Here is a 21284-nt window from a genome sequence, read left to right as displayed (position 1 = left end):
TCGGTTGGAGGGACTGTGTCGGTTGGATGGACTGTGTCGGTTGGAGGGAGTGTGTCGGTTGGAGGGACTGTGTCGGTTGGAGGGACTGTGTCGGTTGGAGGGACTGTGTCGGTTGGAGGGAATGTGTCCGTTGGAGGGACTGTGTCGGTTGGAGGGACTGTGTCGGTTGGAGGGACTGTGTCGGTTGGAGGGACTGTTTCGGTTGGAGGGTCTGTGTCGGTTGGAGGGTCTGTGTCGGTTGGAGGGACTGTGTCAGTTGGAGGGACTGTGTCGGTTGGAGGGACTGTGTCGGTTGGAGGGACTGTGTCGTTTGGAGGGACAGTGTCGGTTGGAGGGACAGTGTTGGTTGGAGGGATTGTGTCGGTTGTAGGGACTGTGTCTATTGGAGGAACTGTGTCGGTTGGAGAGACTGTCTGTTGGAGGGACTCTGTCTGTTGGAGGGACGGTGTCGGTTGGAGGGACTGTGTCTGTTGGAGGGACTGTGTCTGTTGGAGGGACTGTGTCTGTTGGAGGGACTGTGTCTGTTGGAGGAACTGTGTCGGTTGGAGGGACTGTCTGTTGGAGGGACTCTGTCTGTTGGAGGGACTGTGTCGGTTGGAGGGTCTGTGTCTGTTGGAGGGACTGTGTCTTTGGAGGGACTGTGTCTGATGGAGGGACTGTGTCGGTTGGAGGGACTGTGCCAGCTGGAGGGACTGTGTCGGTTGGAGGGACTGTGTCTTTTGGAGGGAGTGTGTCGGAGGGACTGTGTCGGTTGGAGGGTCTGTGTCGGTTGGAGGGACTGTGTCGGTTGGAGGGACTGTGTCGGTTGGAGGGACTGTGTCTGTTGGAGGGACTGTGTCTGTTGGAGGGACTGTGTCGGTTGGAGGGACTGTGTCGGTTGGATGGACTGTGTCGGTTGGAGGGACTGTGTCTGTTGGAGGGACTGTGTCGGTTGGAGGGACTGTGTCGGTTGGAGAGGCTGTGTCGGTTGGAGGGACTGTGTCGGTTGGAGGGGCTGTGTCGGTTGGAGGGACTGTGTCGGTTGGAGGGACTGTGTCTGTTGGAGGGACTGTGTCGGTTGGAGGGACTGTGTCGGTTGGATGGACTGTGTCGGTTGGAGGGACTGTGTCGGCTGGAGGGACTGTGTCTGTTGGAGGGACTGTGTCGGTTGGAGGGTCTGTGTCTGTTGGAGGGACTGTGTCGGTTGGAGGGTCTGTGTCGGTTGGAGGGTCTGTGTCTGTTGGAGGAACTGTGTCTGTTGGAGGGACTGTGTCGGTTGGAGGGACTGTCTGTTGGAGGGACTCTGTCTGTTGGAGGGAGTGTGTCGGTTGGAGGGACTGTGTCGGTTGGAGGGACTGTGTCGGTTGGAGGGACTGTGACGGTTGGCGGGACTGTGTCGGTTGGAGGGACTGTGTCGGTTGGAGGGACTGTGTCGGTTGGAGGGTCTGTGTCGGTTGGATGGACTGAGTCGGTTGGAGGGACTGTGTCGGTTGGATGGACTGTGTCGGTTGGATGGAGTGTGTCGGTTGGAGGGACTGAGTCGGTTGGAGGGACTTTGTCGGTTGGATGGACTGTGTCGGTTGGAGGGAGTGTGTCGGTTGGAGGGACTGTGTCGGTTGGAGGGACTGTGTCGGTTGGAGGGACTGTGTCGGTTGGAGGGACTGTGTCGGTTGGAGGGACTGTGTCGGTTGGAGGGACTGTGTCGGTTGGAGGTAATGTGTCGGTTGGAGGGTCTGTGTCGGTTGGAGGGACTGTGTCGGTTGGAGGGAATGTGTCGGTTGGAGGGACTGAGTCGGTTGGAGGGACTGTGTCGGTTGGATGTACAGTGTCGGTTGGATGGACTGTGTCGGTTGGAGGGAGTGTGTCGGTTGGAGGGAGTGTGTCGGTTGGAGGGAGTGTGTCGGCTGGAGGGAGTGTGTCGGTTGGAGGGACTGTGTCGGTTGGAGGGTCTGTGTCGGTTGGAGGGTCTGTGTCGGTTGGAGGGTCTGTGTCGGTTGGAGGATCTGTGTCAGTTGGAGGGTCTGTGTCGGTTGGAGGGTCTGTGTCGGTTGGAGGGTCTGTGTCGGTTGGAGGGTCTGTGTCTGTTGGAGGGACTGTGTCGGTTGGAGGGACTGTGTCGGTTGGAGGGACTGTGTCGGTTGGAGGGACTGTGTCGGTTGGAGGGACTGTGTCGTTTGGAGGGACAGTGTCGGTTGGAGGGACTGTGTCGGTTGGAGAGACTGTCTGTTGGAGGGACTCTGTCTGTTGGAGGGACTGTGTCTGTTGGAGGGTCTGTGTCTGTTGGAGGGACTGTGTCTGTTGGAGGAACTGTGTCGGTTGGAGGGACTGTCTGTTGGAGGGACTCTGTCTGTTGGAGGGACTGTGTCGGTTGGAGGGTCTGTGTCTGTTGGAGGGACTGTGTATTTGGAGGGAATGTGTCTGTTGGAGGGACTGTGTCAGTTGGAGGGACTGTGCCAGCTGGAGGGACTGTGTCGGTTGGAGGGACTGTGTCGGTTGGATGGACTGTGCCGGTTGGAGGGAGTGTGTCGGTTGGAGGGACTGTGTCTGTTGGAGGGACTGTGTCAGTTGGAGGGACTGTGTCAGTTGGAGGGACTGTGTCTTTTGGAGGGACTGTGTCTTTTGGAGGGACTGTGTCGGAGGGACTGTGTCGGTTGGATGGACTGTGTCGGTTGGATGGACTGTGTCGGTTGGAGGGACTGTGTCGGTTGGATGGACTGTGTCGGTTGGAGGGACTGTGTCTGTTGGAGGGACTGTGACGGTTGGCGGGACTGTGTCGGTTGGAGGGACTGTGTCGGTTGGAGGGACTGTGTCGGTTGGAGGGTCTGTGTCGGTTGGATGGACTGAGTCGGTTGGAGGGACTGTGTCGGTTGGATGGACTGTGTCGGTTGGATGGAGTGTGTCGGTTGGAGGGACTGAGTCGGTTGGAGGGTCTGTGTCGGTTGGAGGGACTGAGTCAGTTGGAGGGACTGTGTCGGTTGGATGGACTGTGTCGGTTGGAGGGAGTGTGTCGGTTGGAGGGACTGTGTCGGTTGGAGGGACTGTGTCGGTTGGAGGGACTGTGTCGGTTGGAGGGACTGTGTCGGTTGGAGGGACTGTGTCGGTTGGAGGGACTGTGTCGGTTGGAGGTAATGTGTCGGTTGGAGGGTCTGTGTCGGTTGGAGGGACTGTGTCGGTTGGAGGGAATGTGTCGGTTGGAGGGACTGAGTCGGTTGGAGGGACTGTGTCGGTTGGATGTACAGTGTCGGTTGGATGGACTGTGTCGGTTGGAGGGAGTGTGTCGGTTGGAGGGAGTGTGTCGGTTGGAGGGAGTGTGTCGGCTGGAGGGAGTGTGTCGGTTGGAGGGACTGTGTCGGTTGGAGGGTCTGTGTCGGTTGGAGGGTCTGTGTCGGTTGGAGGGTCTGTGTCGGTTGGAGGGTCTGTGTCGGTTGGAGGGTCTGTGTCGGTTGGAGGGTCTGTGTCGGTTGGAGGGTCTGTGTCGGTTGGAGGGTCTGTGTCTGTTGGAGGGACTGTGTCGGTTGGAGGGACTGTGTCGGTTGGAGGGACTGTGTCGGTTGGAGGGACTGTGTCGGTTGGAGGGACTGTGTCGTTTGGAGGGACAGTGTCGGTTGGAGGGACTGTGTCGGTTGGAGAGACTGTCTGTTGCAGGGACTCTGTCTGTTGGAGGGACTGTGTCTGTTGGAGGGTCTGTGTCTGTTGGAGGGACTGTGTCTGTTGGAGGAACTGTGTCGGTTGGAGGGACTGTCTGTTGGAGGGACTCTGTCTGTTGGAGGGACTGTGTCGGTTGGAGGGTCTGTGTCTGTTGGAGGGACTGTGTATTTGGAGGGACTGTGTCTGTTGGAGGGACTGTGTCAGTTGGAGGGACTGTGCCAGCTGGAGGGACTGTGTCGGTTGGAGGGACTGTGTCGGTTGGATGGACTGTGCCGGTTGGAGGGAGTGTGTCGGTTGGAGGGACTGTGTCTGTTGGAGGGACTGTGTCAGTTGGAGGGACTGTGTCAGTTGGAGGGACTGTGTCTTTTGGAGGGACTGTGTCTTTTGGAGGGACTGTGTCGGAGGGATTGTGTCGGTTGGATGGACTGTGTCGGTTGGATGGACTGTGTCGGTTGGAGGGACTGTGTCTGTTGGAGGGACTGTGTCGGTTGGAGGGACTGTCTGTTGGAGGAACTGTGTCGGTTGGAGGGACTGTGTCGGTTGGAGGGAATGTGTCGGTTGGAGGGAATGTGTCTCTTGGAGGGACTGTGTCTGTTGGAGGGATTGTGTCGGCTGGAGCGACTGTGTCGGTTGGAGGGTCTGTGTCGGTTGGAGGGACTGAGTCGGTTGGAGGGACTGTGTCGGTTGGATGGACTTGTGTCGGTTGGATGGACTGCGTCGGTTGGAGGGAGTCTGTCGGTTGGATGGACTGAGTCGGTTGGAGGGACTGTGTCGGTTGGAGGGAGTGTGTCGGTTGGAGGGAGTGTGTCGGCTGGAGGGAGTGTGTCAGCTGGAGGGAGTGTGTCGGCTGGAGGGAGTGTGTCGGTTGGAGGGAGTGTGTCGGTTGGAGGGAGTGTGTCGGTTGGATGGACTGTGTCGGTTGGAGGGACTGTGTCGGTTGGAGGGACTGTGTCGGTTGGAGGGAGTGTGTCGGTTGGATGGACTGTCTGTTGGAGGAACTGTGTCGGTTGGAGGGACTGTGTCGGTTGGAGGGACTGTCTGTTGGAGGAACTGTGTCTGTTGGAGGGAGTGTGTCGGTTGGAGGGACTGTCTGTTGGAGGAACTGTGTCTGTTGGAGGGACTGTGTCGGTTGGAGGGACTGTCTGTTGGAGGAACTGTGTCGGTTGGAGGGACTGTGTCGGTTGGAGGGACTGTGTCGGTTGGAGGGACTGTGTCGGTTGGAGTGACTGTGTCGGTTGGAGGGTCTGTGTCGGTTGGAGGGACTGAGTCGGTTGGAGGGACTGTGTCGGTTGGAGGGTCTGTGTCGGTTGGAGGGACCGTGTCGGTTGGAGGGACTGTGTCGGTTGGAGGGTCTGTGTCGGTTGGAGGGACCGAGTCGGTTGGAGGGACCGTGTCGGTTGGAGGGACTGTGTCGGTTGGAGCGACTGTGTCGGTTGGAGGGTCTGTGTCGGTTGGAGGGACCGTGTCGGTTGGAGGGACTGTGTCGGTTGGATGGACTTGTGTCGGTTGGATGGACTGTGTCGGTTGGATGGACTGTGTCGGTTGGAGGGAGTCTGTCGGTTGGATGGACTGAGTCGGTTGGAGGGACTGTGTCGGTTGGAGGGAGTGTGTCGGTTGGAGGGAGTGTGTCGGCTGGAGGGAGTGTGTCGGCTGGAGGGAGTGTGTCGGCTGGAGGGAGTGTGTCGGCTGGAGGGTGTGTGTCGGTTGGAGGGAGTGTGTCGGTTGGAGGGAGTGTGTCGGTTGGAGGGAGTGTGTCGGTTGGAGGGAGTTTGTCGGTTGGAGGGAGTGTGTCGGTTGGATGGAGTGTGTCGGTTGGAGGGACTGTATCGGTTGGAGGGACTGTGTCGGTTGGAGGGACTGTGTCGGTTGGAGGGACTGTGTCGGTTGGAGGGACTGTGTCGTTTGGAGGGTCTGTGTCCTTTGGAGGGACTGTGTCGTTTGCAGGGACTGTGTCGGTTGGAGGGACTGTGTCGGTTGGAGGGACTGTGTCGGTTGGAGGGACTGTGTCGGATGGAGGGACTGTGTCGGTTGGAGGGACTGTGTCGGTTGGAGGGACTGTGTCTGTTGGAGGGACAGTGTTGGATGGAGGGAATGTGTCGGTTGAAGGCACTCTGTCTGTTGGCGGGACTGTCTCTGTTGGAGGGACTTTGTCTGTTGGAGGGATTGTGTCTGTTGGAGGGACTGTGTCTGTTGGAGGAACGTGTCGGTTGGAGGGACTGTGTCAGCTGGAGGGACTGTGTCTGTTGGAGGGACAGTGTCAGCTGGAGGGTCTGTGACTGTTGGAGGGACTGTGACGGTTCGAGGGACTGTGCCTGTTGGAGGGACTGTGTCGGTTGGAGGGATTGTGTCGGTTGGAGGGTCTGTGTCGGTTGGAGGGTCTGTGTCTCTTGGAGGGACTGTGTCGGTTGGAGTGACTGTGTCGGTTGGAGGGACAGTGTCGGTTGGAGGAACTGTGTCTGTTGGAGGGACTGTGTCGGTTGGAGGGACTGTGTCGGTTGGAGGGACCGTGTCGGTTGGAGGGACTGTGTCGGTTGGAGGGTCTGTGTCGGTTGGAGGGACCGAGTCGGTTGGAGGGACCGTGTCGGTTGGAGGGACTGTGTCGGTTGGAGCGACTGTGTCGGTTGGAGGGTCTGTGTCGGTTGGAGGGACCGTGTCGGTTGGAGGGACTGTGTCGGTTGGATGGACTTGTGTCGGTTGGATGGACTGTGTCGGTTGGATGGACTGTGTCGGTTGGAGGGAGTCTGTCGGTTGGATGGACTGAGTCGGTTGGAGGGACTGTGTCGGTTGGAGGGAGTGTGTCGGTTGGAGGGAGTGTGTCGGCTGGAGGGAGTGTGTCGGCTGGAGGGAGTGTGTCGGCTGGAGGGAGTGTGTCGGCTGGAGGGTGTGTGTCGGTTGGAGGGAGTGTGTCGGTTGGAGGGAGTGTGTCGGTTGGAGGGAGTGTGTCGGTTGGAGGGAGTTTGTCGGTTGGAGGGAGTGTGTCGGTTGGATGGAGTGTGTCGGTTGGAGGGACTGTATCGGTTGGAGGGACTGTGTCGGTTGGAGGGACTGTGTCGGTTGGAGGGACTGTGTCGGTTGGAGGGACTGTGTCGTTTGGAGGGTCTGTGTCCTTTGGAGGGACTGTGTCGTTTGCAGGGACTGTGTCGGTTGGAGGGACTGTGTCGGTTGGAGGGACTGTGTCGGTTGGAGGGACTGTGTCGGATGGAGGGACTGTGTCGGTTGGAGGGACTGTGTCGGTTGGAGGGACTGTGTCTGTTGGAGGGACAGTGTTGGATGGAGGGAATGTGTCGGTTGAAGGCACTCTGTCTGTTGGCGGGACTGTCTCTGTTGGAGGGACTTTGTCTGTTGGAGGGATTGTGTCTGTTGGAGGGACTGTGTCTGTTGGAGGAACGTGTCGGTTGGAGGGACTGTGTCAGCTGGAGGGACTGTGTCTGTTGGAGGGACAGTGTCAGCTGGAGGGTCTGTGACTGTTGGAGGGACTGTGACGGTTCGAGGGACTGTGCCTGTTGGAGGGACTGTGTCGGTTGGAGGGATTGTGTCGGTTGGAGGGTCTGTGTCGGTTGGAGGGTCTGTGTCTCTTGGAGGGACTGTGTCGGTTGGAGTGACTGTGTCGGTTGGAGGGACAGTGTCGGTTGGAGGAACTGTGTCTGTTGGAGGGACTGTGTCGGTTGGAGGGACTGTGTCGGTTGGAGGAACTGTGTCTGTTGGAGGGACTGTGTCGGTTGGAGGAACTGTGTCGGTTGGAGGAACTGTGTCTGTTGGAGGGACTGTGTCGGTTGGAGGGACTGTGTCGGTTGGAGGGACTGTGTCGGTTGGAGGGACTGTGTCGGTTGGAGGGACTGTGTCGGTTGGAAGGACTGTGTCGGTTGGAGGGACTGTGTCTGTTGGAGGGACTGTGTCTGTTGGAGGGACAGTGTCGGTTGGAGGGACTGTGTCGGTTGGAGGGACTGTGTCTGTTGGAGGGACTGTGTCGGTTGGAGGGACTGTGTCGGTTGGAGGGACTGTGTCGGCTGGAGGGACAGTGTCTGTTGGAGGGACTGTGTCGGTTGGAGGGACTGTGTCTGTTGGAGGGACTGTGTCTGTTGGAGGGACTGTGTCGGTTGGAGGGACTGTGTCGGTTGGAAGGACTGTGTCTGTTGGAGGGACTGTGTCTGTTGGAGGGACTGTGTCGGTTGGAGGGACTGTGTCGGTTAGAGGGAATGTGTCGGTTGGAGGGACTGTGTCTGTTGGAGGGACTGTGTCGGTTGGAGGGACTGTGTCTGTTGGAGGGACTGTGTCGGTTGGAGGGACTGTGTCGGTTAGAGGGACTGTGTCTGTTGGATGGACTGTGTCGGTTGGAGGGACTGTGTCTTTTGGAGGGACTGTGTCTTTTGGAGGGACTGTGTCGGTTGGAGGGGCTGTGTCGGTTAGAGGGAATGTGTCGGTTGGAGGGACTGTGTCGGTTGGAGGGTCTGTGTCTGTTGGAGGGACTGTGTCTGTTGGAGGGACTGTGTCGGTTGGAGGGACTGTGTCGGTTGGAGGGACTGTGTCGGTTGGAGGGACTGTGTCTGTTGGAGGGACTGTGTCTGTTGGAGGGACTGTGTCTGTTGGAGGGACTGTGTCTGTTGGAGGGACTGTGTCGGTTGGAGGGACTGTGTCGGTTGGAGGGACTGTGTCGGTTGGAGGGACTGTGTCTGTTGCAGGGACTGTGTCGGTTGGAGGGACTGTGTCTGTTGGAGGGTCTGTGTCTGTTGGAGGGTCTGTGTCTGTTGGAGGGACTGTGTCTTGGGAGGGACTGTGTCTGTTGGAGGGACTGTGTCGGTTGGAGGGACTGTGTCGGTTGGAGGGACTGTGTCGTTTGGAGGGACTGAGTCGGTTGGAGGGACTGTGTCGGTTGGATGGACTGTGTCTGTTGGAGGGACTGAGTCGGTTGGAGGGACTGTGTCGGTTGGATGGACTGTGTCGGTTGGAGGGACTGTGTCGGTTGGAGGGACTGAGTCGGTTGGAGGGACTGTGTCGGTTGGAGGGACTGTGTCTGTTGGAGGGACTGTGTCTGTTGGAGGGACTGTGTCGGTTGGAGGGACTGTGTCGGTTGGATGGACTGTGTCGGTTGGAGGGACTGTGTCGGTTGGAGGGACTGTGTCGGTTGGAGGGACTGTGTCGGTTGGAGGGACTGTGTCGGTTGGAGGGAGTGTGTCGGTTGGAGGGAGTGTGTCGGTTGGATGGACTGTGTCGGTTGGAGGGAGTGTGTCGGTTGGAGGGAGTGTGTCGGTTGGAGGGACTGTGTCGGTTGGAGGGAGTGTGTCGGTTGGAGGGAGTGTGTCGGTTGGAGGGAGTGTGTCGGTTGGAGGGAGTGTGTCGGTTGGAGGGACTGTGTCGGTTGGAGTGTCTGTGTCGGTTGGAGGGACTGTGTCGGTTGGAGGGACTGTGTCGGTTGTAGGGACTGTGTCGGTTGGAGGGACTGTGTCGGTTGGAGGGTCTGTGTCGGTTGGAGGGACTTTGTCGTTTGGAGGGACTGTGTCGGTTGGAGGGACTGTGTCTGTTGGAGGGACTGTTTCGGTTGGAGGGACTGTGTCGGTTGGAGGGACTGTGTCGGTTGGAGTGTCTGTGTCGGTTGGAGGGACTGAGTCGGTTGGATGGACTGTGTCTTTTGGAGGGACTGTGTCGGTTGGAGGGACTGTGTCGGTTGGAGGGACTGTCTGTTGGAGGGACTGTGTCCGTTGGAGGGACTGTGTCGGTTGGAGGGACTGTGTCGGTTGGAGGGAGTTTGTCGTTTGGAGGGAGTGTGTCGGTTGGAGGGACTGTGTCGGTTGGAGGGAATGTGTCGGTTGGATGGACTGTGTCGGTTGGAGGGACTGTGTCGGTTGGAGGGACTGTGTCGGTTGGAGGGAGTGTGTCGTTTGGAGGGAATGTGCCGGTTGGAATGATTGTGTCTGTTGGAGGGACTGTGTCGATTGGAGGGACCTGTGTCGGTTGGAGGGAATGTGTCGGTTGGAGGGACCTGTGTCGGTAGGAGGGACTGTGTCGGTTGGAGGGACCTGTGTCGGTTGGAGGGAATGTGTCGGTAGGAGGGACTGTGTCGGTTGGAGGGAATGTATCGGTTGGACAGACTGTTTCGGTTGGAGGGACTGTGTCGGTTGCAGGGACTGTGTCGGTTGGAGGAAGTGTGTCGTTTGGAGGGACTGTGTCTGTTGGAGGGACTGATTCGGTTGGAGGGACCGAGTCGTTTGGAGGGACCGTGTCGGTTGGAGGGACCGTGTCGGTTGGAGGGACCGTGTCGGTTGGAGGGACCGTGTCGGTTGGAGGGATTGTGTCGGTTGGAGGGTCTGTGTCGGTTGGAGGGACTGTGTCTCTTGGAGGGACTGTGTCGGTTGGAGGGACTGTGTCGGTTGGAGGGACTGTGTCGGTTGGAGGGACTGTGTCGGTTGGAGGGACAGAGTCGGTTGGAGGGACTGTGTCGGTTGGAGGGACTCTGTCTGTTGGAGTGACTGTGTCGGTTGGAGGGACTGTGTCGGTTAGAGGGACTGTGTCGGTTGGAGGGACTGTGTCGGTTGGAGGGACTGTGTCGGTTGGAGGGAGTGTGTCTGTTGGAGGGACTGTGTCGGTTGGAGGGACTGTGTCGATTGGAGGGACTGTGTCTGTTGGAGGGACTGTGTCGGTCGGAGGGACAGAGTCGGTTGGAGGGACTGTGTCAATTGGAGGGACTGTGTCTGTTGGAGTGACTGTGTCGGTTGGAGGGACTGTGTCGGTTAGAGGGACTGTGTCGGTTGGAGGGACTGTGTCGGTTGGAGGGACTGTGTCGGTTGGAGGAACTGTGTCTGTTGGAGGGGCAGTGTCGGTAGAAGGGTCTGTGTCGGTTGGAGGGACTGTGTCAGTTGGAGGGACTGTGTCGGTTAGAGGGACTGTGTCGGTTGGAGGGACTGTGTCGATTGGAGGGACTGTGTCTGTTGGAGGGACTGTGTCGGTTGGAGGGACAGAGTCGGTTGGAGGGACTGTGTCGATTGGAGGGACTGTGTCTGTTGGAGTGACTGTGTCGGTTGGAGGGACTGTGTCGGTTAGAGGGACTGTGTCGGTTGGAGGGACTGTGTCGGTTGGAGGGACTGTGTCGGTTGGAGGAACTGTGTCTGTTGGAGTGGCTGTGTCGGTTGGAGGGTCTGTGTCGGTTGGAGGGACTGTGTCGGTTGGAGGGACTGTGTCGGTTGGAGGGTCCGTGTCGGTTGGAGGGACTGTGTCGGTTGGAGGGAATGTGTCAGCTGGAGGGACTGTGTCGGTTGGAGGGACTGTGTCTGTTGGAGGGTCTGTGTCGGTTGGAGGGTCTGTGTCGGTTGGAGGGACTGTGTCGGTTGGAGGGACTGTGTCGGTTGGAGGGTCCGTGTCGGTTGGAGGGACTGTGTCGGTTGGAGGGAATGTGTCAGCTGGAGGGACTGTGTCGGTTGGAGGGACTGTGTCGGTTGGAAGGTCTGTGTCGGTTGGAGGGTCTGTGTCTGTTGGAGGGACTGTGTCGGTTGGAGGGACTGTGTCGGTTGGAGGGACTGTGTCGGTTGGAGGGACTGTGTCGGTTGGAGGAACTGTGTCGGTTGGAGTGACTGTGTCGGTTGGAGGGACTGTGTCGGTTGGAGGGACTGTGTCTGTTGGAGGGAATGTGTCGGTTGGAGGGACTGTGTCGGTTGGAGGGACTGTGTCGGTTGGAGGGAGTGTGTCGGTTGGAGGGACTGTGTCGGTTGGAGGGATTGTGTCGGTTGGAGGGACTGTGTCTGTTGGAGGGACTGTGTCGGTTGGAGGGATTGCATCGGTTGGAGGGACTGTGTCGGTTGGAGGGACTGTGTCGGTTGGAGGGACTTTGTCGTTTGGAGGGACTGTGTCGGTTGGAGGGACTGTGTCGGTTGGAGGGACTGTGTCGGTTGGAGGGACTGTGTCTGTTGGAGGGACTGTGTCGGTTGGAGGGACTGTGTCGGTTGGAGGGACTGTGTCTGTTGGAGGGACTGTTTCGGTTGGAGGGAGTGTGTCGGTTGGAGTGTCTGTGTCGGTTGGAGGGACTGAGTCGGTTGGATGGACTGTGTCTTTTGGAGGGACTGTGTCGGTTGGAGGGACTGTGTCGGTTGGAGGGACTGTCTGTTGGAGGGACTGTGTCGGTTGGAGGGACTGTGTCGGTTGGAGGGACTGTGTCGGTTGGAGGGAGTGTGTCGGTTGGAGGGACTGTGTCGGTTGGAGGGAATGTGTCGGTTGGATGGACTGTGTCGGTTGGAGGGACTGTGTCGGTTGGAGGGACTGTGTCGGTTGGAGGGAGTGTGTCGTTTGGAGGGAATGTGCCGGTTGGAATGATTGTGTCTGTTGGAGGGACTGTGTCGATTGGAGGGACCTGTGTCGGTTGGAGGGAATGTGTCGGTTGGAGGGACTGTGTCTGTTGGAGGGACTGTGTCGGTAGGAGGGACTGTGTCGGTTGGAGGGACCTGTGTCGGTTGGAGGGACTGTGTCTGTTGGAGGGATTGTGTCGGTAGGAGGGACTGTGTCGGTTGGAGGGACCTGTGTCGGTTGGAGGGAATGTGTCGGTAGGAGGGACTGTGTCGGTTGGAGGGAATGTATCGGTTGGAGGGACTGTGTCGGTTGCAGGGACTGTGTCGGTTGGAGGAAGTGTGTCGTTTGGAGGGACTGTGTCTGTTGGAGGGACTGATTCGGTTGGAGGGACTGAGTCGTTTGGAGGGACCGTGTCGGTTGGAGGGACCGTGTCGGTTGGAGGGACCGTGTCGGTTGGAGGGACCGTGTCGGTTGGAGGGATTGTGTCGGTTGGAGGGTCTGTGTCGGTTGGAGGGACTGTGTCTCTTGGAGGGACTGTGTCGGTTGGAGGGACTGTGTCGGTTGGAGGGACTGTGTCGGTTGGAGGGACAGAGTCGGTTGGAGGGACAGTGTCGGTTGGAGGGACTGTGTCGATTGGAGGGACTGTGTCTGTTGGAGGGACTGTGTCGGTTGGAGGGACTGTGTCGGTTAGAGGGACTGTTTCGGTTGGAGGGACTGTGTCGGTTGGAGGGAGTGTGTCGGTTGGAGGAACTGTGTCTGTTGGAGGGGCAGTGTCGGTTGGAGGGTCTGTGTCGGTTGGAGGGACTGTGTCGGTTGGAGGGACTGTGTCGGTTGGAGGGTCCGTGTCGGTTGGAGGGACTGTGTCGGTTGGAGGGAATGTGTCAGCTGGAGGGACTGTGTCTGTTGGAGGGTCTGTGTCGGTTGGAGGGACTGTGTCGGTTGGAGGGACTGTGTCGGTTGGAGGGACTGTGTCGGTTGGAGGGACTGTGTCGGTTGGAGGAACTGTGTCGGTTGGAGGGACTGTGTCGGTTGGAGGGACTGTGTCGGTTGGAGGGACTGTGTCGGTTGGAGGGACTGTGTCTGTTGGAGGGACTGTGTCTGTTGGAAGGACTGTGTCGGTTGGAGGGACTGTGTCGGTTGGAGGGACTGTGTCGGTTGGATGGAGTGTGTCGGTTGGAGGGAGTGTGTCGGTTGGAGGGACTGTGTCGGTTGGAGGGATTGTGTCTGTTGGAGGGACTGTGTCGGTTGGAGGGACTGTGTCGGTTGGAGGGACTGTGTCGGTTGGAGGGAATGTCTGTTGGAGGGACTGTGTCGGTTGGAGGGACTGTGTCGGTTGGAGGGACTGTGTCGGTTGGAGGGATTGCGTCGGTTGGAGGGAATGTGCCGGTTGGAGGGACTGTGTCTGTTGGAGGGACTGTGTCGGTTGGAGGGACTGTGTCGGTTGGAGGGGCTGTGTCGGTTGGATGGTCTGTGTCTTTTGGAGGGACTGTGTCGGTTGGAGGGACTGTGTCGGTTGGAGGGACTGTGTCGGTTGGAGGGTCTGTGTCGGTTGGAGGGTCTGTGTCGGTTGGAGGGTCTGTGTCGGTTGGGGGGGCTGTGTCTGTTGGAGGGACTGTGTCGGTTGGAGGGACTGTGTCTGTTGGAGGGACTGTGTCTGTTGGAGGGACTGTGTCTGTTGGAGGGACTGTGTCGGTTGGAGGGACTGTGTCGGTTGGAGGGACTGTGTCTGTTGGAGGGACTGTGTCTGTTGGAGGGACTGTGTCTGTTGGAGGGACTGTGTCTGTTGGAGGGACTGTGTCTGTTGGAGAGACTGTGTCGGTTGGAGGGACTGTGTCGGTTGGCGGGACTCTGTCTGTTGGAGGGACTGTGTCTGTTGGAGGGATTGTGTCAGTTGGAGGGACTCTGTCTGTTGGAGGGACTGTGTCTGTTGGAGGGACTGTGTCGTTATGGAGGGTCTCTGTCGGTTGGAGGGTCTGTGTCGGTTGGAGGGTCTGTGTCTGTTGGAGGGACTGTGTCTTTGGAGGGACTGTGTCTGTTGGAGGGACTGTGTCGGTTGGAGGGGCTGTGTCGGAGGGAATGTGTCGGTTGGAGGGACTGTGCCGGTTGGAGGGACTGTGTCAGCTGGAGGGACTGTGTCTGTTGGAGGGACTGTGTCGGTAGGAGGGACTGTGTCGGTTGGAGGGACCTGTGTCGGTTGGAGGGACTGTGTCTGTTGGAGGGACTGTGTCGGTAGGAGGGACTGTGTCGGTTGGAGGGACCTGTGTCGGTTGGAGGGAATGTGTCGGTAGGAGGGACTGTGTCGGTTGGAGGGAATGTATCGGTTGGAGGGACTGTGTCGGTTGCAGGGACTGTGTCGGTTGGAGGAAGTGTGTCGTTTGGAGGGACTGTGTCTGTTGGAGGGACTGATTTGGTTGGAGTGACTGAGTCGTTTGGAGGGACCGTGTCGGTTGGAGGGACCGTGTCGGTTGGAGGGACCGTGTCGGTTGGAGGGATTGTGTCGGTTGGAGGGTCTGTGTCGGTTGGAGGGACTGTGTCTCTTGGAGGGACTGTGTCGGTTGGAGGGACTGTGTCGGTTGGAGGGACTGTGTCGGTTGGAGGGACAGAGTCGGTTGGAGGGACAGTGTCGGTTGGAGGGACTGTGTCGATTGGAGGGACTGTGTCTGTTGGAGGGACTGTGTCGGTTGGAGGGACTGTGTCGGTTAGAGGGACTGTTTCGGTTGGAGGGACTGTGTCGGTTGGAGGGAGTGTGTCGGTTGGAGGAACTGTGTCTGTTGAGTGGCAGTGTCGGTTGGAGGGTCTGTGTCGGTTGGAGGGACTGTGTCGGTTGGAGGGACTGTGTCGTTTGGAGGTTCCGTGTCAGTTGGAGGGACTGTGTCGGTTGGAGGGAATGTGTCAGCTGGAGGGACTGTGTCTGTTGGAGGGTCTGTGTCGGTTGGAGGGACTGTGTCGGTTGGAGGGACTGTGTCGGTTGGAGGGACTGTGTCGGTTGGAGGGACTGTGTCGGTTGGAGGTACTGTGTCGGTTGGAGGGACTGTGTCGGTTGGAGGGACTGTGTCGGTTGGAGGGACTGTGTCTGTTGGAGGGACTGTGTCTGTTGGAGGGACTGTGTCGGTTGGAGGGACTGTGTCGGTTGGAGGGACTGTGTCGGTTGGAGGGAGTGTGTCGGTTGGAGGGAGTGTGTCGGTTGGAGGGACTGTGTCGGTTGGAGGGATTGTGTCTGTTGGAGGGACTGTGTCGGTTGGAGGGACTGTGTCGGTTGGAGGGACTGTGTCGGTTGGAGGGACTGTGTCTGTTGGAGGGAATGTGTCGGTTGGAGGGACTGTGTCGGTTGGAGGGACTGTGTCGGTTGGAGGGATTGCGTCGGTTGGAGGGAATGTGTCGGTTGGAGGGACTGTGTCTGTTGGAGGGACTGTGTCGGTTGGAGGGACTGTGTCGGTTGGAGGGGCTGTGTCGGTTGGAGGGTCTGTGTCTTTTGGAGGGACTGTGTCGGTTGGAGGGACTCTGTCGGTTGGAGGGACTGTGTCGGTTGGAGGGTCTGTGTCGGTTGGAGGGTCTGTGTCGGTTGGAGGGTCTGTGTCGGTTGGGGGGGCTGTGTCTGTTGGAGGGACTGTGTCTGTTGGAGGGACTGTGTCTGTTGGAGGGACTGTGTCTGTTGGAGGGACTGTGTCTGTTGGAGGGACTGTGTCGGTTGGAGGGACTGTGTCGGTTGGAGGGACTGTGTCTGTTGGAGGGACTGTGTCTGTTGGAGGGACTGTGTCTGATGGAGGGACTGTGTCTGTTGGAGAGACTGTGTCGGTTGGAGGGACTGTGTCGGTTGGCGGGACTCTGTCTGTTGGAGGGACTGTGTCTGTTGGAGGGATTGTGTCAGTTGGAGGGACTCTGTCTGTTGGAGGGACTGTGTCTGTTGGAGGGACTGTGTCGTTATGGAGGGTCTCTGTCGGTTGGAGGGTCTGTGTCGGTTGGAGGGTCTGTGTCTGTTGGAGGGACTGTGTCTTTGGAGGGACTGTGTCTGTTGGAGGGACTGTGTCGGTTGGAGGGGCTGTGTCGGAGGGAATGTGTCAGTTGGAGGGACTGTGCCGGTTGGAGGGACTGTGTCAGCTGGAGGGACTGTGTCTGTTGGAGGGACTGTGTCTGTTGGAGGGACTGTGTCGGTTGGAGGGACTGTGTCGGTTGGAGGGACTGTGTCTGTTGGAGGGACTGTGTCGGTTGGAGGGACTGTGTCTGTTGGAGGGTCTGTGTCTGTTGGAGGGTCTGTGTCTGTTGGAGGGACTGTGTCGGTTGGAGGGACTGTGTCGGTTGGAGGGACTTTGTCGGTTGGAGGGAGTGTGTCGGTTGGAGGGACTGTGTCGGTTGGAGGGACTGTGTCTGTTGGAGGGACTGTGTCTGTTGGAGGGACTGTGTCGGTTGGAGGGACTGTGTCGGTTGGAGGGACTGTGTCGGTTGGAGGGTCTGTGTCTTTTGGAGGGACTGTGTCGGTTGGAGGGAATGTGTCGGTTGGAGGGACTGTGTCGGTTGGAGGGTCTGTGTCGGTTAGAGGGGCTGTGTCTGTTGGAGGGACTGTGTCTGTTGGAGGGACTGTGTCTGTTGGAGGGACTGTGTCGGTTGGAGGGACTGTGTCGGTTGGAGGGACTGTGTCGGTTGGAGGGACTGTGTCGGTTGGAGGGACTGTGTCTGTTGGAGGGACTGTGTCTGTTGGAGGGACTGTGTCTGTTGGAGGGACTGTGTCGGTTGGAGGGACTGTGTCGGTTGGAGGGACTGTGTCTGTTGGAGGGACTGTGTCGGTTGGAGGGACTGTGTCTGTTGGAGGGTCTGTGTCTGTTGGAGGGTCTGTGTCTGTTGGAGGGACTGTGTCGGTTGGAGGGACTGTGTCGGTTGGATGGACTGTGTCGGTTGGAGGAACTGTGTCGGTTGGAGGGACTGTGTCGGTTGGAGGGACTGAGTCGGTTGGAGGGACTGTGTCGGTTGGAGGGACTGTGTCGGTTGGAGGGAGTGTGTCGGTTGGAGGGAGTGTGTCGGTTGGAGGGACTGTGTCGGTTGGAGGGAGTGTGACGGTTGGAGGGACTGTGTCGGTTGGAGGGACTGTGTCGGTTGGAGGGACTGTGTCGGTTGGAGGGACTGTCGGTTGGAGGGAGTGTGTCTGTTGGATGGACTGTGTCTGTTGGAGGGACTCTGTCGGTTGGAGGGAGTGTGTCGGTTGGAGGGAGTGTGTCGGTTGGAGGGAGTGTGTCGGTTGGATGGACTGTGTCTGTTGGAGGGACTCTGTCGGTTGGAGGGAGTGTGTCGGTTGGAGGGAGTGTGTCGGTTGGAGGGAGTGTGTCGGTTGGAGGGAGTGTGTCGGTTGGAGGGACTGTGTCGGTTGGAGGGACTGTGTCGGTTGGACGGAATGTGTCGGTTGGAGGGACTGTGTCGGTTGTAGGGAGTGTGTCGGTTGTAGGGACTGTGTCGGTTGGAGGGTCTGTGTCCTTTGGAGGGACTGTGTCGGTTGGAGGGTCTGTGTCCTTTGGATGGACTGTGTCGGTTGGAGGGACTTTGTCGATTGGAGGGACTGTGTCTGTTGGAGGGACTGTGTCGGTTGGAGGGACTGTGTCGGTTGGAGGGACTGTGTCTGTTGGAGGGACTGTGTCGGTTGGAGGGAATGTGTCGGTTGGAGGGACTGTGTCTTTTGGAGGGACTGTGTCGGTTGGAGGGACTGTGTCGGTTGGAGGGACTGTGTCGGTTGGAGGGACTGTGTCGGTTGGAGGGACTGTGTCTGTTGGAGGGACAGTGTCGGTTGGAGGGACTGTGTCGGTTGGAGGGAGTGTGTCGTTTGGAGGGAGTGTGTCGGTTGGAGGGACAGTGTCGGTTGGAGGGAATGTGTCGGTTGGATGGACTGTGTCGGTTGGAGTGTCTGTGTCGGTTGGAGGGACTGTGTCGGTTGGAGGGAGTGTGTCGTTTGGAGGGAAAGTGCCGGTTGGAATGATTGTGTCTGTTGGAGGGACTGTGTCGGTTGGAGGGACTCTGTCGGTTGGAGGGAATGTATCGGTTGGAGGGACTGTGTCGGTTGGAGGGACTGTGTCGGTTGGAGGAAGTGTGTCGTTTGGAGGGAGTGTGTCGGTTGGAGGGACCGTGTCGGTTGGAGTGACTGTGTCGGTTGGAGGGGCTGTGTCGGAGGGAATGTGTCGGTTGGAGGGACTGTGCCGGTTGGAGGGACTGTGTCAGCTGGAGGGACTGTGTCTGTTGGAGGGACTGTGTCAGCTGGAGGGACTGTGTCTGTTGGAGGGAATGTGTCGGTTGGAGGGACTGTGTCTGTTGGAGCGACTGTGTCGGTTGGAGGGACTGTGTCGGTTGGAGGGACTTTGTCGGTTGGAGGGAGTGTGTCAGTTGGAGGGACTGTGTCGGTTGGAGGGACTGTGTCTGTTGGAGGGACTGTGTCTGTTGGAGGGACTGTGTCGGTTGGAGGGACTGTGTCGGTTGGAGGGATTGCGTCGGTTGGAGGGAATGTGCCGGTTGGAGGGACTGTGTCTGTTGGAGGGACTGTGTCGGTTGGAGGGACTGTGTCGGTTGGAGGGGCTGTGTCGGTTGGATGGTCTGTGTCTTTTGGAGGGACTGTGTCGGTTGGAGGGACTGTGTCGGTTGGAGGGACTGTGTCGGTTGGAGGGTCTGTGTCGGTTGGAGGGTCTGTGTCGGTTGGAGGGTCTGTGTCGGTTGGGGGGGCTGTGTCTGTTGGAGGGACTGTGTCGGTTGGAGGGACTGTGTCTGTTGGAGGGACTGTGTCTGTTGGAGGGACTGTGTCTGTTGGAGGGACTGTGTCGGTTGGAGGGACTGTGTCGGTTGGAGGGACTGTGTCTGTTGGAGGGACTGTGTCTGTTGGAGGGACTGTGTCTGTTGGAGGGACTGTGTCTGTTGGAGGGACTGTGTCTGTTGGAGAGACTGTGTCGGTTGGAGGGACTGTGTCGGTTGGCGGGACTCTGTCTGTTGGAGGGACTGTGTCTGTTGGAGGGATTGTGTCAGTTGGAGGGACTCTGTCTGTTGGAGGGACTGTGTCTGTTGGAGGGACTGTGTCGTTATGGAGGGTCTCTGTCGGTTGGAGGGTCTGTGTCGGTTGGAGGGTCTGTGTCTGTTGGAGGGACTGTGTCTTTGGAGGGACTGTGTCTGTTGGAGGGACTGTGTCGGTTGGAGGGGCTGTGTCGGAGGGAATGTGTCGGTTGGAGGGACTGTGCCGGTTGGAGGGACTGTGTCAGCTGGAGGGACTGTGTCTGTTGGAGGGACTGTGTCGGTAGGAGGGACTGTGTCGGTTGGAGGGACCTGTGTCGGTTGGAGGGACTGTGTCTGTTGGAGGGACTGTGTCGGTAGGAGGGACTGTGTCGGTTGGAGGGACCTGTGTCGGTTGGAGGGAATGTGTCGGTAGGAGGGACTGTGTCGGTTGGAGGGAATGTATCGGTTGGAGGGACTGTGTCGGTTGCAGGGACTGTGTCGGTTGGAGGAAGTGTGTCGTTTGGAGGGACTGTGTCTGTTGGAGGGACTGATTTGGTTGGAGTGACTGAGTCGTTTGGAGGGACCGTGTCGGTTGGAGGGACCGTGTCGGTTGGAGGGACCGTGTCGGTTGGAGGGATTGTGTCGGTTGGAGGGTCTGTGTCGGTTGGAGGGACTGTGTCTCTTGGAGGGACTGTGTCGGTTGGAGGGACTGTGTCGGTTGGAGGGACTGTGTCGGTTGGAGGGACAGAGTCGGTTGGAGGGACAGTGTCGGTTGGAGGGACTGTGTCGATTGGAGGGACTGTGTCTGTTGGAGGGACTGTGTCGGTTGGAGGGACTGTGTCGGTTAGAGGGACTGTTTCGGTTGGAGGGACTGTGTCGGTTGGAGGGAGTGTGTCGGTTGGAGGAACTGTGTCTGTTGAGTGGCAGTGTCGGTTGGAGGGTCTGTGTCGGTTGGAGGGACTGTGTCGGTTGGAGGGACTGTGTCGTTTGGAGGTTCCGTGTCGGTTGGAGGGACTGTGTCGGTTGGAGGGAATGTGTCAGCTGGAGGGACTGTGTCTGTTGGAGGGTCTGTGTCGGTTGGAGGGACTGTGTCGGTTGGAGGGACTGTGTCGGTTGGAGGGACTGTGTCGGTTGGAGGGACTGTGTCGGTTGGAGGTACTGTGTCGGTTGGAGGGACTGTGTCGGTTGGAGGGACTGTGTCGGTTGGAGGGACTGTGTCTGTTGGAGGGACTGTGTCTGTTGGAGGGACTGTGTCGGTTGGAGGGACTGTGTCGGTTGGAGGGACTGTGTCGGTTGGAGGGAGTGTGTCGGTTGGAGGGAGTGTGTCGGTTGGAGGGACTGTGTCGGTTGGAGGGATTGTGTCTGTTGGAGGGACTGTGTCGGTTGGAGGGACTGTGTCGGTTGGAGGGACTGTGTCGGTTGGAGGGACTGTGTCTGTTGGAGGGAATGTGTCGGTTGGAGGGACTGTGTCGGTTGGAGGGACTGTGTCGGTTGGAGGGATTGCGTCGGTTGGAGGGAATGTGTCGGTTGGAGGGACTGTGTCTGTTGGAGGGACTGTGTCGGTTGGAGGGACTGTGTCGGTTGGAGGGGCTGTGTCGGTTGGAGGGTCTGTGTCTTTTGGAGGGACTGTGTCGGTTGGAGGGACTCTGTCGGTTGGAGGGACTGTGTCGGTTGGAGGGTCTGTGTCGGTTGGAGGGTCTGTGTCGGTTGGAGGGTCTGTGTCGGTTGGGGGGGCTGTGTCTGTTGGAGGGACTGTGTCTGTTGGAGGGACTGTGTCTGTTGGAGGGACTGTGTCTGTTGGAGGGACTGTGTCTGTTGGAGGGACTGTGTCGGTTGGAGGGACTGTGTCGGTTGGAGGGACTGTGTCTGTTGGAGGGACTGTGTCTGTTGGAGGGACTGTGTCTGATGGAGGGACTGTGTCTGTTGGAGAGACTGTGTCGGTTGGAGGGACTGTGTCGGTTGGCGGGACTCTGTCTGTTGGAGGGACTGTGTCTGTTGGAGGGATTGTGTCAGTTGGAGGGACTCTGTCTGTTGGAGGGACTGTGTCTGTTGGAGGGACTGTGTCGTTATGGAGGGTCTCTGTCGGTTGGAGGGTCTGTGTCGGTTGGAGGGTCTGTGTCTGTTGGAGGGACTGTGTCTTTGGAGGGACTGTGTCTGTTGGAGGGACTGTGTCGGTTGGAGGGGCTGTGTCGGAGGGAATGTGTCAGTTGGAGGGACTGTGCCGGTTGGAGGGACTGTGTCAGCTGGAGGGACTGTGTCTGTTGGAGGGACTGTGTCTGTTGGAGGGACTGTGTCGGTTGGAGGGACTGTGTCGGTTGGAGGGACTGTGTCTGTTGGAGGGACTGTGTCGGTTGGAGGGACTGTGTCTGTTGGAGGGTCTGTGTCTGTTGGAGGGTCTGTGTCTGTTGGAGGGACTGTGTCGGTTGGAGGGA

This window comes from Somniosus microcephalus, chromosome 12 (assembly GCF_052327205.1).
Source record: "Somniosus microcephalus isolate GS21.2 chromosome 12, FLI_Smic_1.0, whole genome shotgun sequence".
Classification (NCBI taxonomy): Eukaryota; Metazoa; Chordata; class Chondrichthyes; order Squaliformes; family Somniosidae; genus Somniosus; species Somniosus microcephalus.
Note: the sequence above shows the minus strand (reverse complement) of the source record.